At 40.8% G+C, this 17,567-nt stretch overlaps 1 protein-coding gene and 1 pseudogene across 3 annotated transcripts in view; one reads left to right on the top strand and one right to left on the bottom strand.

The window, feature by feature from the left end:
* The window catches only part of TTC1 (tetratricopeptide repeat domain 1), a 56,120-nt gene that overhangs the window by 12,327 nt on the left and 26,226 nt on the right, over nt 1-17,567 (top strand). The gene's annotated exons all lie outside the window — the stretch shown is intronic.
* On the bottom strand, nt 636-8,584 carry LOC309658210 (large ribosomal subunit protein uL13 pseudogene; annotated as a pseudogene). Its single transcript has one exon. The product of its transcript is annotated as a large ribosomal subunit protein uL13 pseudogene (transcript).

Here is a 17,567-nt window from a genome sequence, read left to right as displayed (position 1 = left end):
TGTAATAGATGTTCTGTTCCCCTGCACGGAGGCGCCTGATGTACTGCCTATCACGCGCTAACAAAATATTAGAATGCTTTAGTAAGACATGTACAAAGTTTCAAATAAATAAAGTGAAAAAAAAGTTGTTGATATTTACTCAAATGCGGCTGTTTCAGTGTTCACTTACATAACAAATTGCTGGCCACAGGCGTTAGTTTCTGCAAAAATCCCCCGGTCAGTAAGGTGTTAAGAGAAGGTTTTTTTAATGTAAAAAATTTTTTGCAAGTGCAAATTTTTATCATTTAATAATGAAATAATGATAGAAGGAATATACACTTTTAAGTTCCAAGTCAAGTGTGTTTATGTTGTGTTCACTGACCTAAAGTATAGGGAATATCCCTAGCCAGCCACTTCATTGAGAGAGTCTCTGGTGGAGAGGGGTTGTTTTATGATTGATAAGGGAATGGGTGAACACCTTCTGACATTTTTGCCAGGTTACGCCAGTATTTAAAGTTATATCAGTTGGAGTTCTCTAGGATTTTGAGTCACAGAAAGCCATTCCAACAACTGAGCTTAAAAAGGAATTCACCTGTTTTTTTCTAGTACTTATATGGGTTCACTTTTTACATTTAGGCCTGCAATCCACTTGGAGTTTATTCTTGTGTATGGTGTGTGACATAGCAATCTAATTTTATCTTTTTCCAAATGACTACCAACTTCTCCCAGCACTGTTTTTAAAAGTCCATCTTTGCCTCAGTGATCTAGTTAAATTTTAGTATCAACTAAGAAGACCAAGTTTGTATCCTTTCCGAAATGCTTACCTTCTTCCTGTTTGTCAGATAATCATTTAAAACCTAACTTAGTTTATAGTGGCATTATTTGTCAAAACAGAGAACCTCACTTAGACTCAGACTGGGACACCAGAGATTTGTGTGGTAATAAAATTTCAAAATAACTGGAGAATTGATTAGTATAGAAGTAAGAAGCATGCTGTTGAGATGGTTTTCTGCGATATATTTCAATTTTTTCATCTTTAAGAAAGTAGTGTTCCCCATGTCATGTGAATTTCTTTTTTTATTCCTTTAAAAATAAATTATTAGTTTTGGCTCACAAAATATAGGGAAGACTAACACAAGGGCTATGCCTGTGACCCCTTGGGCTGTACTTCCCTTCCATAAACACCTTTTAGAACCCCAGACTCATGCTGCCCAAACATTCTCTCACATCCTAACAGCTGCAGAGTATAGTATCCGACCACGTGGGAAGCTTACGCAGACTCCCTGTAAGGGATGTGGGGGTCCCTTCCAATTAGGTCTTCCAGCTCACTTTTGCCAGTATTAGGACAGCACTGGTTGTTCCAGCTGCCCATGTCCTAAAACTCTCATGAATGAATAGGTCACAGGCAAATTACGCCTGCACAGCCCTTATAACTTTTTAAAAGTTTTTAAAAAGGCCTTTCTTAAACAGCAGTGCTAAGGCCCCTTTGCTATATCCAGTCTTAAGCCCCAGGCTGCCTGTGGCACCTGGATGGCAGCCCCTGGGGGTCCCCCACATCCTAGGGTGGTGATGGAGGAAGGGCAGGCCAGGCCAAGCATGAAGAATAAACAGTCAATTTTATTGGGCTCAGACTAGGAATCCCTGGGTCTTGAGGACCTCTGTGAATTTGTCAGTTTTCTTCTCTAGGTTCTTTTCGGCCTGCTTCCGTAGCCTCATGAGCTGCTGCTTTTTCCGGTAATGTATCTTGGCCTTGTCCTTTCTCTTCTCCCCCAGGGCGTCTGTTACTGCCTGGTACTTCCAGCCAACCTCATGAGCCAGGCGCCCTAGGTAGGCAGACTTCCGCGTAGGCTTCAGACGCACAACCTTGAGGGCGGCGGGAACCGCCAGCCGCTGTTTCTTGTCATAGGGTGGCGGGATCCCCTCAAACATCTTGAGGTGGTCCAGAGCGGCCTGGCCTCGCTTGGTCTTGTGGGGCAGCATGCCTCGCACTGTCCGCCCGAAGGTGTGGCTGGGGGCTCGGAAGTGGCAGGGGCCGCGGGAGGGGTTGGTGTTCATGCGCTTGCGGAGGAAGACCAGGTACTTCCACTTGTTTCTGTAGAAATTGCCAGAAATGTTGATGCCCTCCCAGCGCACAACCACCACCTTTTGACCCAGAAGCACCTACTCGGCCACGATGGTCGCCAGGCGGCCCAGGAGATGGCCTCGGCCATCGAGCAGCAGGACCTGCCCCTCCGCCATCTTCAGCAGCCGCCTGGGAAAGCATGTGAATTTCTTTTACCCGATGATGCAAGAAAATAATTTCCTGGAAAACAGAATAAAATAAAAGATCCCGAGCATCCCTGTATTTGTAAGGGCAAAGAATAAGTTTTAAACACTTGCAGATTGAATTCATCCATCTGCAAGGAATCCATTTTGCTAACTCAGTGGAAAATGGCCTTGGATTAACTATAGAAGAAAAACCCAAGACCTGTGGTGCAAGTCCCTGATTCAGTGAGGTAGAGGTTTATTTTTAACATAAACCTCTACCTCAGAATGACTAAACATCAGATCTCTGGGACTTGATGACATGTTCTAGAGCAGTGTCATCTTCTTTTTAAGTGCCCTAATTCTTGGTAGCAAGGGAATTTAAAGTCACTTTTTCTTTAGGACAGTGAAACATATAAGCTCTGTGCTTATTACCTTTTTGCAGCAGTTCCTGTGCCTTGCTCAGTTACTTCTTCCTGTGAACAATTACTTTATTTCCATACCTGTGGAAGACAATACAGTCTTGTGGTTAAAAGCATAAAAGGTTAGACAGATCTGTCCTAGCTCCATCATTTAACTTGATGTAAAGTGGGATAATAATAGTACCTGTCTCACAAAGTTGTTGTAAGGATTAAATGACTAGCACATAGAAGCACTCAAAGTGTTAGTTGTAGCTAAGTCAGAATTCAACGTTGAGTGTAGACGGCAAAATGCTTAGGGGTCTGGAACCTCTAAGATCTCTTAAGAGTCATTTTTGGACACATTTCCCCCAATGTGGCAAGCATAAATGAATATTACAAAGTCTTAGAATTATGCTAACCTCAGTCAATAATCCATAAATTATCCTTCAAGTTAAGTTATGAAGAACAAATTGAGTATTTGCCTGGGGATATGAGCTTGGGGCGAGAGAGAGGGTATTACAGATTTGTAAGGGGCACATGGGAAGTTTCTGAGGTTCTGGCAATTTGTCCTCTTTGTGTATTTTGTAACTGCTGTTAAGTGCATATACATTTATAGCTGTTATATTTTCTTGAGTTATTGACTCCTTTATCATCATGAAATGTTCCTTTTTTGTCTCTAGCAATATTTATTTTTTTAAAAACTATTTTGTCTCATACTTCTATAGGCACTGCTATAGACTGAATGTTTTAATCCTCCCAAAATTTACATCTTAAAAACTAACTCCCAATGTGATGGTATTAAGAGATGGAGCCTTTGGGAAATTATTAGGTCATGAGGGTAGAGCACTCATGAATGGGATTAGTGCCCTAATAAGAGATCAAAGAGGGCTCCCTTGACCATTCTGCCATGTGAGGCTATGGTGAGAATACCCCTATGATCCAGGAAGCAGGCCTTCACCAGACAGTGAATTTGCCAGTCCCTTGATCTTAGACTGCCAGCCTCCAGAATGTTTGTTGGTTAAAAGCCACCAGTCTTCGGTACTTTTGTTGATAGCAGCCCAAGCTGACTAAGACAGCCACTCTCTCTTTTATGGTTACTGTTTGCATGATATACTTTTTACATCCTTTTATTTTCACTCTATTTGTGTCTTTGAATCTAAAGTGTGTCTTATAGATAGCATATGGTTGGATCTTCTTGATTCCAGTCTGACAATCTCTGCTGTTTGGTTAGAGTGTTTAGTCCATTCACATTGTGCTATTGACATGGTTATATTTATATCAGCCATTTTGTCTTCTGCATGTCTCATGTCTTTTTTATTCCTGTTTCTTTCACTGCCTTCTTCTGTGTTAATTTTTTTAGTGTATCATTTTAATACTTCTGATTTTTTAACCATCTGTTTCTTAGCCAAAGTTTCCTAGTGGTTGCTCTATGGTTTACATTATGCATCTTATTACAGTCTACTTTAATACTACGTAATTCCAGTAAAAAATAGAAACTTTGCTTCAGTATAGCTCCATTTCCTCCCCGCTCCTTTGTGCTACCATCATCATATATTATATCAATATATTTTGTAAACCCAACCATATAGTGTTATAATTACTATCTTATAAATTTTTCTGCCTTTTAAAGAAATTAAAAGAAGAAAGAAAATAACGTATATATAGAGCCTTTGATGTATTTACCATTTCTAATGATCTTCATGAAAATTTACCATCTCCTTTCAGTCCAAAGGACTTCTTTAGTATGTCTTGTAAGGCAGGTATGGTAGCAGCAAATTCTCTCTGTCTTTATCTGTGAATGTCTTTATTTTGCTTTCGTTTTGAGGTATGGTCTTGCTAAATATCTAATTGTTGATTGACAGTCTTTTTTCTTTTACCATTTTGAATGTGTTGTTACACTGCCTCTGGCCTTCATTGTTTTTGGTAAGAAATCAGGTATTAATAGTTTTGCTGTTCCCCTATACCTGATAAGTTGTTTTTAATTTCATTGTGTTCAGATTTTCTCTTTGTCTTTGAATAATTTGACTCTGGTGTCTCTAGATACGGATCTACATACTTGGGGTTCACCGAGCTTCTTGGATCTTTAGATTAACATTTTTCACCATGGTTTTGAGATTTTCAGTCATTTTTTTGTCAAATATCTGTTCTGTCTCTCTTCTTATGGGACTCTTATTACATATATTATGAAGTGTCTGTTCATTTTTTTCCATCTTTTTTCTGCCTTTAGTTCTTCACATTGGATGTCTGTTGCTCTAACTTCAAGTTTACTTATTTCTCATGCCAATTCAAATCTGTTGAGCCCATCTGTGAATTTTTTATTTCAGTTATTGAACTTTTCATCTTTGTTTTCTTGTTTTGTTTTTTTAAAAAAATTTGTCCCTTTTTCATGATTCTCTTTTTTAATCATTGTCATCATGCTCATTTAAGTCTTTAAACACATTCCTTTTAATTTTTTCAACAAATTGTTTATAGCTGCTTTTTGTTTTAACATCAGCATCTTAATTTTTTAAAATTTTTATGGAGTTTAGTTGATTTGCAATGTTGTGTTAGTTTCAGGTGTACAGCAAAGTGAATCAGTTTTATATATATATATATATCTCCATTCTTTTTCAGATTCTTTTCCCATATAGGTCACCACAGAATATTGAGTAGAGTAACCTGTGCTATAGAGTCAGTCCTTATTAGTTACCTATTTTATATATAGTAGTGTGTATATGTTAATCCCAAACTCCTAATTTATCCCTTCCCACCCCCTTTTTCCCTTTGGTAACCATAAGTTTGTTTTCTATGTCTATGAGTCTATTTCTGTTTTGTAAATAAGTTCATTTGTATCATTTTTTATTAGATTTCACATATAAGTGATATCATATGATATTTATCTTTCTCCTTCTGACTTACTTCATTTAGTATGGCTATCTGTATGTCTTCTTTGGGGAAATGTCTATTTATATATTTCACCCATTTTTTGATTGGGTTGTTTGGGGTTTTTTTGATAGTGAGCTGCATAAGTTGTTTGTATATTTTGGAGATTAATCCCTTGTCGGTCACATTGATTGCAAATATTTTCTCCCATTCTGTGGGTTGTCTTTTCATTTTGTTTATGGTTTCCTTTGCTGTGCAAAAGCTTTTAAGTTTCACTAGGTCCCATTTGTTTATTTTTGTTTTTATTTTCATTCCTCTAGGAGGTGGATCAAAAAAGCTCTTGTGATTTGTGTCAAAGAGTGTTCTGCCTGTGTTTTCCTCCAAGAGTTTTATAGTGTCTGGCCTTACATTTAGGTCTTTAATCCATTTTGAGTTTGTTTATTTATTTATTTACTTACTTATTTATTTATTTATTTATGGCTGTGTTGGGTCTTCGTTTCTGTGCAAGGGCTTCCTCCAGTTGCGGTGAGCGGGGGCCACTCTTCATTGTGGTGCACGGGCCTCTCACTGTCGCAGCCTCTCTTGTTGTGGAGCACAGGCTCCAGACACGCAGGCTCAGTAGTTGTGGCTCACGGGCCCAGTTGCTCTGCGGCATGTGGGATCTTCCCAGACCAGGGCTCGAACCCATGTCCCCTGCATTGGCAGGCAGATTCTCAACCACTGTGCCACCAGGGAACCCCTTGAGTTTATTTTTGTGTATGGTGTTAGGGAGTGTTCTAATTTCATTCTTTTACGTGTAGCTGTCCAGTTTTCCCAGCACCACTTACTGAAGAGACTGTCTTTTCTCTATTGTGTATTCTTACCTCCTTTGTCATAGATTAGGTGACCATAGGTGCATGGGTTTATCTCTGGGCTTTCTTTCCTGTTCTATTGATATATATTTCTGTTTTTGTGCTGGTGCCATACTGTTTTGATGACTGTAGCTTTGTAGTATAGTCGGTGGTGTCAGTTGTAACATCTCATTTTTCATTTCTAATTTTTTTATATATATTTAAGGTAATTATTGATATGTACATTCCTATTGCCATTTTCTTAATTGTTTTTGATTTTTGCAGGTCTTTTTGTTTTTGTAGGTCTCTTGTGATTTGATGACTATCTTTGGTATTGTGTTTGGGTTGCTTTTTCTTTTTTGTGTGTGTATCGTAGTTTTTTGGTTTGCAGTTCCCATGAGGTTTTGATATAGCAGTCTATATACATAAAAGGTTGTTTTAAGTTGCTGGGCTCTTTTATTTTCAAATGCAGTTCCCATTTTGTGCATTTGTACTCTCATCTTCTCGTGGTTGCTGGTTTTGATAGCCTATTTGTGTGTGGATGATTTCCTGCTGTTACTACATGTTTACGTTTACCAGTGAGCTTTCCCATTTGTGATTTTCTTGTTTCTAGTTATGGCCCTTTTTTTGTTGTTTTTTTTGCCCCCAACCTAGAGAAGTTTTTTTAGCATTTGTTGTAAAGCCAGTTTGGTGGTGCTAAATTCTCTTAGCTTCTGCTTGTCTGTAAAGATTTTGATATCTCTGTGAAATCTGAATGAGAGCCTTGCTGGGTATTCTTTTTTTTATTATGATTATTTTTAAATTTTTATTTATTTATTTATTTTTGGCTGCATCAGGTCTTAGCTGTGGCACACAGGATCTTTCGTTGTGGCTCACGGGCTTCTCTCTAGTTGTGCGTGGGCTCCAGAGCACGTGGGCTCTGTAGTTGTGGCACATGGGCTCTCTAGTGGTGGCGCGCCGGCATGTGGGCTCTTAGTTCCCCAACCAGGGATCGAACCAGCGTCCCCTGCATTGCAAGACAGATTCTTAACCACTGCACCACCAGGAAAGTCCCTGGGTATTCTTTTTTTTTTTTTTTTTTTTATCAATTTTATACACATCAGTGTATACATGTCAATCCCAATCGCCCAATCATCACACCACCATCCCCACCCGCCCACGGCTTTCCCCCCTTGGTGTCCATACATTTGTTCTCTACATCTGTATCTCAACTTCTGCCCTGCAAACTGGTTCATCTGTACGATTTTTCTAGCTTCCACATACATGCATTAATATACGATATTTGATTTTCTCTTTCTGACTTACTTCACTCTGTATGACAGTCTCTAGATCCATCCATGTCTCTACAAATGACCCAATTTCGTTCCTTTTATGGCTGAGTAATATTCCAGTGTATACAATGAGGTGATACCTCATTGTAGTTTTGATTTGCATTTCTCTAATAATTAGTCATGTTGAGCAGCTTTTCATGTGCTTCTTGGCCATCTGTATGTCTTCTTTGGAGAAATGTCTATTTAGGTCTTCTGCCCATTTTTGGATTGGGTTGTTTGTTTTTCTAATATTGAGCTGCATGAGCTGTTTGTATATTTTGGAGATTAATCCTTTGTCCATTGATTCGTTTGCAAATATTTTCTCCCATTTTGAGGGTTGTCTTTTCTTCTTGTTTATGCTTTCCTTTGCTGTGCAAAAGCTTTTAAGTTTCATTAGGTCCCATTTGTTTATTTTTGATTTTATTTCTATTACTCTAGGGAGTGGATCAAAAAAGATCTTGCTGTGATTTATGTCAAAGAGTGTTCTTCCTATGTTTTCCTCTAAGAGTTTTATAGTGTCTGGTCTTATATTTTGGTCTCTAATCCATTTTGAGTTTATTTTTGTGTATGGTGTTAGGGAGTATTCTAATTTCATTCTTTTACATGTAGCTGTCCAGTTTTCCCAGCACCACTTATTGAAGACACTGTCTTTTATCCATTGTATATCCTTGCCTCCTTTGTCATAGATTAGTTGACCATAGGTGCATGGGTTTATCTCTGGGCTTTCTGTCTTGTTCCATTGATCTGTGTTTCTTTTTCTGTGCCAGTACCATACTGTCTTCATTACTGTAGCTTTGTAGTATAGTCTGAAGTCAGGGAGTCTGATTCCTCCAGCTCCGTTTTTTTCCCTCAAGACTGCTTTGCCTATTCGGGGTCTTTTGTGTCTCCATACAAATTTTAAGATTTTTTGTTCTAGTTCTGTAAAAAATTCCATTGGTAATTTGATAGGAATTGCATTGAATCTGTAGATTGCTTTGGGTAGTATAGTCATTTTCACAATATTGATTCTTCCAATCCAAGAACATGACACATCTCTCCATCTGTTGGTATCATCTTTAATTTCTTTCATCACTGTCTTATAGTTTTCTGCATACAGGTCTTTTGTCTCCCTAGGTAGGTTTATTCCTAGGTATTTTATTCTTTTTGTTGCAGTGGTAAATGGGAGTGTTTCCTTAATTTCTGTTTCAGATTTTTCATCATTAGTGTATAGGAATGCAAGAGATTTCTGTGCATTAATTTTGTATCCTCCAACTTTACCAAATTCACTGATTAGCTCTAGTAGTTTTCTGGTGGCATGTTTAGGATTCTCTATGTATAGTATGTCATCTGCAAACAGTGACAGTTTTACTTCTTCTTTTCCAATTTGGATTCCTTTTATTTCTCTTTCTTCTCTGATTGCCGTGGCTAGGACTTCCAAAACTACGTTGAATAATAGTGGTGAGAGTGGACATCCTTGTCTTGTTCCTGATCTTAGAGGAAATGCTTTCAGTTTTTCACCATTGAGAATGATGTTTGCTGTGGGTTTGTCGTATATGGCTTTTATTATGTTGAGGTAGGTTCCCTCTATGCCCACTTTCTGGAGAGTTTTTATCATAAATAGGTGTTGAATTTTGTCAAAAGCCTTTTCTGCATCTATTGAAATGATCATATGTTTTTTATTCTTCAATTTGTTAATATGGTGTATCACATTGATTTGCATATATTGAAGAATCCTTGCATCCCTGGGGTAAATCCCACTTGATCATGGTGTATGATCCTTTTAACGTGTTGTTGGATTCTGTTTACTAGTATTTTGTTGAGGATTTTTGCATCTATATTCATCAGTGATATTGGTCTGTAATTTTCTTTTTTTGTAGTATCTTTGTCTGGTTTTGGTATCAGGGTGATGGTGGCCTCATAGAATGAGTTTTGGAGTGTTCCTTCCTCTGCAATTTTTTGGAAGAGTTTGAGAAGGATGGGTGTTAGCTCTTCTCTAAATGTTTGATAGAATTCACCTGTGAAGCCATCTGGTCCTGGACTTTTGTTTGTTGGAAGATTTTTAATCACAGTTTCCATTTCATTACTTGTGATTGGTCTGTTCATATTTTCTGTTTCTTCCTGGTTCAGTCTTGGAAGGTTCTACCTTTCTACGAATTTGTCCATTTCTTCCAGGTTGTCCATTTTATTGGCATAGAGTTGCTTGTAGTAGTCTCTTAGGATGCTTTGTATTTCTGCGGTGTCTGTTGTAACTTCTCCTTTTTCATCTGATTTTATTGATTTGAGTCCTCTCCCTCTTTTCTTGATGAGTCTGGCTAATGGTTTATCAATTTTGTTTATCTTCTCAAAGAACCAGCTTTTAGTTTTATTGATCTTTGCTATTGTTTTCTTTGTTTCTGTTTCATTTATTTCTGCTCTGATGTTTATGATTTCTTTCCTTCTGCTAACTTTGGGTTTTGTTTATTCTTCCTTCTCTAGATCCTTTAGGTGTAAGGTTAGGTTGTTTATTTGAGAGTTTTCTTGTTTCTTGAGGTAGGCTTGTATAGCTATAAACTTCCCTCTTAGAACTGCTTTTGCTGCATCCCATAGGTTTGGATCGTCATGTTTTCATTGCCATTTGTCTGTAGGTATTTTTTGATTTCCTCTTTGATTTCTTCAGTGATCTCTTGGTTATTTAGTAACGTATTGTTTAGCCTCCATGTGTTTGTGTTTTTTACGTTTTTCTCCCTGTAATTCATTTCTAATCTCAAAGCGTTGTGGTCAGAAAAGATGCTTGATATGATTTCAATTTTCTTAAATTTACTGAGGCTTGATTTGTGACCCAAGATGTGATCTATCCTGGAGAATGTTCCCTGCGCACTTGAGAAAGAAGTGTACTCTGCTGTTTTTGGATGGAATGTCCTATAAATGTCAATTAAATCTGTCTGGTCTATTGTGTCATTTAAAGCTTGTGTTTCCTTATTTATTTTCATTTTGGATGATCTGTCCATTGGTGTAAATGAGGTGTTAAAGTCCCCCACTAATATTGTGTTAGTGTTGATTTCCTCTTTAACAGCTGTTAGCAGTTGCTTTATGTATTGAGGTGCTCCTATGTTGGGTGCATATATATTTATAATTGTTATAGCTTCTTCTTGGATTGATCCCTTGATCATTATGTAGTGTCCTTCCTTGTCTCTTGTAACATTCTTTATTTTAAAGTCTATTTTATCTGATATGAGTATTGCTCCTCCAGCTTTCTTTTGATTTCCATTTGCATGGAATACCTTTTTCCATCCCCTCACTTTCAGTCTGTATGTGTCCCTAGGTGTGAAGTGGGTCTCTTGTAGACAGCATATATATGGGTCTCGTTTTTGATCCATTCAGCAAGCATGTGTCTTTTGGGTGGAGCATTTAATCCATTCACATTTAAGGTAATTATCGATATGTATGTTCCTATTACCATTTCCTTAATTTTGGGGGGTTTGTTTTTGTAGGTCCTTTTCTTCTCTTGTGTTTCCCACTTAGAGAAGTTCCTTTAGCATTTGTTTGTAGAGCTGGTTTGGTGGTGCTGAATTCTCTTAGCTTTTGCTTGTCTCTAAAGCTTCTGATTTCTCCATCGAATCTGAATGAGATCCTTGCCGGGTAGAGTAATCTTGTTTGTAGGTTCTTCCCTTTCATCACTTTAAATATATTATGCCACTCCCTTCTGGCTTGTGGAATTTCTGCTGAGAAATCAGCTGTTAACCTTATGGGAGTTCCCTTGTATGTTATTTGTCATTTTTCCCTTGCTGCTTTCAGTAATTTTTCTTTGTCTTTAATTTTTGCCAATTTGATAACTGTGTGTTTAGGTGTGTTTCTCCTTGGGTTTATCCTGTATGGAACTCTCTGTGCTTCCTGGACTTGGGTGGCCATTTCCTTTCCCATGTTCGGGAAGTTTTCGACTATAATCTCTTCAAATATTTTCTCAGGTCCTTTCTCTCTCTCTTCTTCTGGTCCTTCTCCCCTATAATGCGAATGTTGTTGCATTTAATGTTGTCCCAGAGGTCTCTTAGGCTGTCTTCATTTCTTTTTATTCTTTTTTTCTTTATTCTGTTCCGCAGCATTGAATTCCACCATTCTGTCTTCCAGGTCACTTATCCGTTCTTCTGCCTCAGTTATTCTGCTATTGATTCCTTCTAGTGTAGTTTTCATTTCAGTTATTGTATTGTTCATCTCTGTTTGTTTGCTGTTTGGTTCTTCTAGGTCCTTATTAAACATTTCTTGTAGATTCTTGGTCTGTGCCTCCGTTTTTTTCCCGAGATTTCGGATCATCTTTACTATCATTACTCTGATTTCCTTTTCAGATAGATTGCCTATCTCCTCTTCATTTAGTTGTTCTTTTGGGTTTTTATCTTGTTCCTTTGCCTGAAACATATTCCTCTGTCATGTCATTTTGTCTGACTTTCTGTGTTTGTGGTCTTCTTTCCACAGGGTGCAGGATAGTAGTTCCTCTTGCTTCTGGTGACTGCGCCCTGGTGGGTGAAGCTGGATCTTGTCCCTCTGTTGGGCAGGGCCGTGTGAAGGGGTGTGTTTTGAGGTGGCTGTGAGCAGCCTGTCTGCTGATGGGTGGGACTGTGTTCCTATCCTGCTGGTTGTTTGGCCTGAGGCATCCCAGCACTGGAACCTGCAGGCTATTGGGTGGGGCCGCCAATCAATATCCCCTGCTTTGTGCTGGGTCCCAGCGCATGTGAGACCTTGTGTGCACCCTCCAAGAGCTCCTGGCCCTGTGGAGCTCCTGCACTCAAGCCCCGCTGGCGTTCAATGCCAAATGCCCTGGGGTTCTTCCTCCCGATGCCAGACCCTCAGACGTCTTGGAGGGCTATTTTTATGTGGGAGCATCCCTGTGTAGCCTGTGTGGGTTTAATATTTTTTGGTGCAAGGGCTTTTTTTCGTATGAATGTCTGCCGCCTCTTTCCTCAGTGTATGCTGGCTGTTATCCCCTTGATAGGAGGTGTGACTGATGTTGTGGTGACCAGAGCCTGCACTGGATATTGAGCAGGGCCTCCCCTTTGCTCTGTGGTTGTCACTGCCCTGTCAGGGGCAGGGTCTGCTACCCAGTTGTTGGAGTAGAAGCCCCCAGATCCATTTCTGAGGTGTGTTTCTGATCTGTGGTGCAAGATAGGCAGGACTGGAGCACTCCCACTGAGAGAGAAGCCACTGAGTATTCCTCCTCTGGAGCTGTTCACCTGTGAGTGTGCTCTGCTGCGTCACCCTTCACCAGTTGTGTGCACTCACAAATTAAACTGTTGTTGGCACTGCTCTCGGCCCCGCCTTAACTGTGGGTATGCTGGCAATTGGCTCTGGTGTCTCTGCGGCATTGTTTTCACCAGGGCACCCGCAGAGATCCACTGAAGTTAGGTCATAGGACTGCAGTAATCATGCACCTGGACCCGCTGTGGGAGCTGTGGAAGCAGCTCAGACTCTGGCTTGGCCCAACCCCTTGTGTGTATGTGCCCACAAAGCCCACGGCTGCTAAAGCTAGACCTGTTTCGGCTGCAGGAGCCCTCGTCTGTTTGGATGTTCTGCAGGCGCTGAATTTACACAGCTGGCAGCGGGGGTGTAAATCCGTGGTTCACACAGACGTGAGGAGAGATTTCAGCTGTTCTTTCATAGTTGCACGGCCTCTGGGGCTCAGCTGTGTTTTCAGCCCCACCTCTGCGTGTGGGCTACCCACCCACCTGCGTCTGCTCCTGAGGCTACCCCCAGGGCACATGAGCCTGCGCAGGCGGGAGGGGGCCAAGGTGGCAACCAGGGCACGCAAGTCCACCCAAGCGGGAGCCCCTCCTAGTGCCTGTGGAGGCAGGGGCTGGTGCATGGGGAAAGGCTGCAGTGGCAGCCCCACCCTTCACGCACCACTCAGCCATGGAGCTGCATTTCTGTGGCGGCCCAGGTTTCTTCCACGAACATTCCTGGTTGAGGAGCTCCTGACTCCCATCCCTTCAGGCTGTCTCTTCGCAGCCAACAGCAGTCCTCTACCTGGGTCTGCTCTCCAGACCCCACGATCCAGCACCCAGCCCCCATCTGCACCAGCAGACACACGTCTCAGGCTGGGGAGCTCAGGGCTGTGGCATGCACCGTCTGTGTAGGTCTCACTCTGTCCTGCCTGCCACAGACCGGTTGCTGGGCTCTACCTCCAAGCCCCCAAAGCTCCCCTTCTGTCCCAGCTGATCTCCCCACTGGTGAGGGGGCTTCCCCAGATGATCTGTATACACTCATGTTTCTGTTGACTGTTTTTTTCCCCTGATTGTGGGTCAAATTTTTTGTCTCTTTGCATGTCTTACAATTTTTTTTGTTGAATCTGGGTATTTTAAGTAATATTGTAGCAACTCTAAAGTCTGACCTTCCCCCACCCCCCCCCAATTATTTTTGTTGTTACTGTTTTGCCTGTCTGCTTATTTGTTTAGTAATTTACCTGGACTTAGCTGTGTGATTCATTTCCTCTGGGATGTGTGGCCACTGATGGCTCTGCACAGTTGGTTTTTGGTTTTGTTCCTGTTTTTATTTTTAAGTCTGGCCTTCTTGTTGCTTCTGTTTCCACACAGTTTAGTGGCCATGCAGTACTGGTCAGGGGTTATGTTCAAACACATCAAATCGATACGGCTTCCACCTGCTGTCATTGGATCTATGTGTGGATTTAGAAGTGTGTTCCAAGTTCAGATAGTTTTCAGGTCTGCCCCATTGGACCCTCTTGCATTTCCTCAGCACATGTGCACAGGCTTCTAATAGAACAAGGATGCATGAATAGTTTCAGCCCTCTCCATCCTTCTCAAGTGTGCACATCAACTCCAGTCAGCCAGGATATTTGAAGAGCTTGTCAAGTGCCTCTATGACTGTCTCTTTGTATCTTCCTGTTACATTTGTCTGACCCATGGGTCCCTTGTTTGCCAAACTGGGACTGCTACCACAGATTAGTAGAACCCCTGGCCTTCCCTGTTTGCTTGCCACTCAGATTGCAACACCACTGGGCATGGATTATTTCACCTTCTTTGAATCAAGTCAGTCCTCCAGCAGTGAAACTGCTGGTTATTCACAACCTACCTTGTGGTGTTAGAATTACCACATTGAATGATGGGAGGAAAAAGGGGAGCAGTCTCTAGCAAGTATGCCACAGATTTTCATGGTTATTTCCTAAATGAGTTTTTCCTAAAATAAGTGTTTTTCGCTTTGCTGTTAATCCTGTAATCAATTTCCAGGACACTGAAATGGTTGTTTTTTATCTTTGTGTCCAGTTTTGTAGTTGCTTTTGGATTAGAGGGTTTGGAAACCTCCTCATTTAGACACATCAGAAGTCCCACCTAGGGACTTCCCTGGTGGCACAGTGATTAAGAATCTGCCTGCCAATGCAGGGGACACGGGTTCAATCTCTGGTCCGGGAAGATCCCACATGACACAAATCAACTAAGCCCATGCACCACAACTACTGAGCCCATGCTCCACAACTACTGAAGCCCGGGCGCCTAGAGCCCGTGCACCACAACCAAGAGTAGCCCCTGCTTGCCACAACTAGAGAAAGCCGCACACAGCAACGAAGACACAACACAAGCAAAAAATTTTTTAAATTAAAAAAAAAAAAAAAAAAAGTCCCACATAGTATTGAGTTTTGAACTCTTTAAATATTTTACACATTCAAATGTTAAAATTAAATCAGAAAGAATAAGGAAAATTAAGCCTAAAATGGATTACAAACACAAATTAATGTAACTATATCAAATTGATTACATAGAGAAGATAATTCCAATAACTTTGGACATAATGTTCTGGCTGTATACCCTTAGTAGAATATATCCTGAAGTCGGAAAGAACTGCAATGAAATCTTGAACTTTACATAGTAGGTTATAGGTAGTTATAGTCATATAGTAATTTTGAACCTTTTTGTTTATTGTAGGATAGAGCAAATGAGTAAATATATTGCTGTTACCGGGAACTAGAGTTTTCACTGTGGGGGTTGGTGTGGTATTCACTTACTTGAATACATACATAGAAGATTTCACTTGTATGTATTCTCTGACTCTTGGGATTTTTGTTTTGTTTAAGATGTATTTTCATGGGTATCTTCATTGAGAAGGCCTAAAAGCAGTGACTCCCTAGTAACACCTAGATCTTGGTTTCTAAATGCCATTCCCCACTAAAAGAATCCAGGACTCCTTGGAGAAATGGCTGATTCCAGGTATGGGGAAGGCAGAGTACAAAGTATTGCACCTGGAATATAATGTACACCTGCAGCAAAGTTCACCCTGAGGGGGATAGATCCAAGCAGAGGTTTACGCAAATCCTAGAAGTGGCCTAAGAAAACTTAGGTAAGAAATCTGGAGCATGGTCTAAAGGGGCCCCACAGGAGGAAGGGTGCGGTCAGAAGAGGACCTTGACGGGCCCCTCTTGCCCTGGCCTAAGGAATGTACAGTGTTCTTCAACCCATGAAACCATCTGAGCATTTTATAACATTCCAGACTTTTTGCAGTGCTTTTTTAAATTCTCTTATAATTTTTTTTTTTTTTTTTGGCTGCATTGGGTTCTCGTTGCTGCGTGCCAGCTTTCTCTCGTTGCGGTGAGCAGGGGCTACTCTTTGTTGTGGTACGCGGGCTTCTCATTGCAATGGCTTCTCTTGTTGAGGAGCACGGGTTCTAGGTGCACAGACTTCCATAGTTGTGGCTCGTGGGCTCTAGCACAGGCTCAGTAGTTGTGGCGCACGGGCTTAGTTGCTCTGCGGCATGTGGGATATTCCCGGACCAGGGCTCGAACCCGTGTCCCCTGCATTGGCAGGCGGATTCTTAACCACTCCGCCACCAGGGAAGTCCTCGTATAATTTTAAAAAACAACCTGTGAGGTAGAATTGAGTTGCCCAAATAGAGGCATTATGTACAGTCTACATTCAAAGGAAGATCACGTGGGGAAGGAAGTGAAAGGTAGTCCTGGGGAGGAGATATGGTTTGTGCTAGACTTTGAAAACAGGAAAATTTGGTTTGGGCAGCTGGAAGGGAAATCTAGAAGAAAAACAATGGCATTCCAAGGTGGGTAGGTAAGCAAAAGAATGGAGTGAAGAATAAGAGATCCAGCTGTCTAGAAGAGAGGACTTGTGTAGTAATGGGAGATTAGGTTGAGTAGGTTGGAATAGAAGTTTGTTGCAAAGAATAAAAGATTTCTGAATCTTCTTTTTTTTTTTTTTTTTTAACCTGTAAAATAGGTAAATACCTCCATGCCCATCTCTCAGAATTGTCTTGGGAAGCAGATGAGCTGAGCTAACGTATGTGACAGCAGATGTTAAGCAATGAAATGCTATACTGGTATAAGTTATAGTGAACTTTGAGTGCCAGGCTGAAAAGTTTGCAGTTGTGGTAATAACTGTTGAAATAAACTCCATTCATCAAGGGCATTGTCTTTTTGAGGTTTTCCTTGGCAGTTCCTGTGATGATTTACAGTGCAAGGTAATGTCACTATTTCTCCCTGAGTTTTTAGTGATGGGAGGACTACCTGAGTTACGAGCCCTGTAAGAATTGTCCCCATTCTTATGGAAATACAATTCTAGAACAGGTGTTTCCCTGTGAGGTGTCTGCAATGTGTTAAAAGGTATTGTGGAGGCATGTGAGAGAGCTCCTAACCACGTTAAACAAGAACCTGGAAGATTTGCACCCAGTAATGCAGCAGGATACCAGCACTACCAGTTCATTCATGTGTGAATACTGCTGGCACTTAGCATGCTAAGTAAGACTTACACACGATGAAATCTGTCCTTGGATTCCATAACATTACACAGTGTGCGTGCCATCCTTTGGAAAAAAGAGTATGTTCCGGCAGCAGAATAAATCCTAGTCTTTGTACTGGGATCACGTTAGTCTCCTGGCACAGCTGGGAGATAGCACAGCTTACTCTTCAAAGTGCTATTTTTAGCTGTTGCCAGGGAGATATTCAGCATGATATTGATACTTGAATTAATCCTCAATTTACACAA

Source organism: Balaenoptera physalus (assembly GCF_965194825.1).
Source record: "Balaenoptera physalus genome assembly, chromosome: 3".
Classification (NCBI taxonomy): Eukaryota; Metazoa; Chordata; class Mammalia; order Artiodactyla; family Balaenopteridae; genus Balaenoptera; species Balaenoptera physalus.
This window is presented reverse-complemented; position numbering and strand designations above follow the sequence as displayed.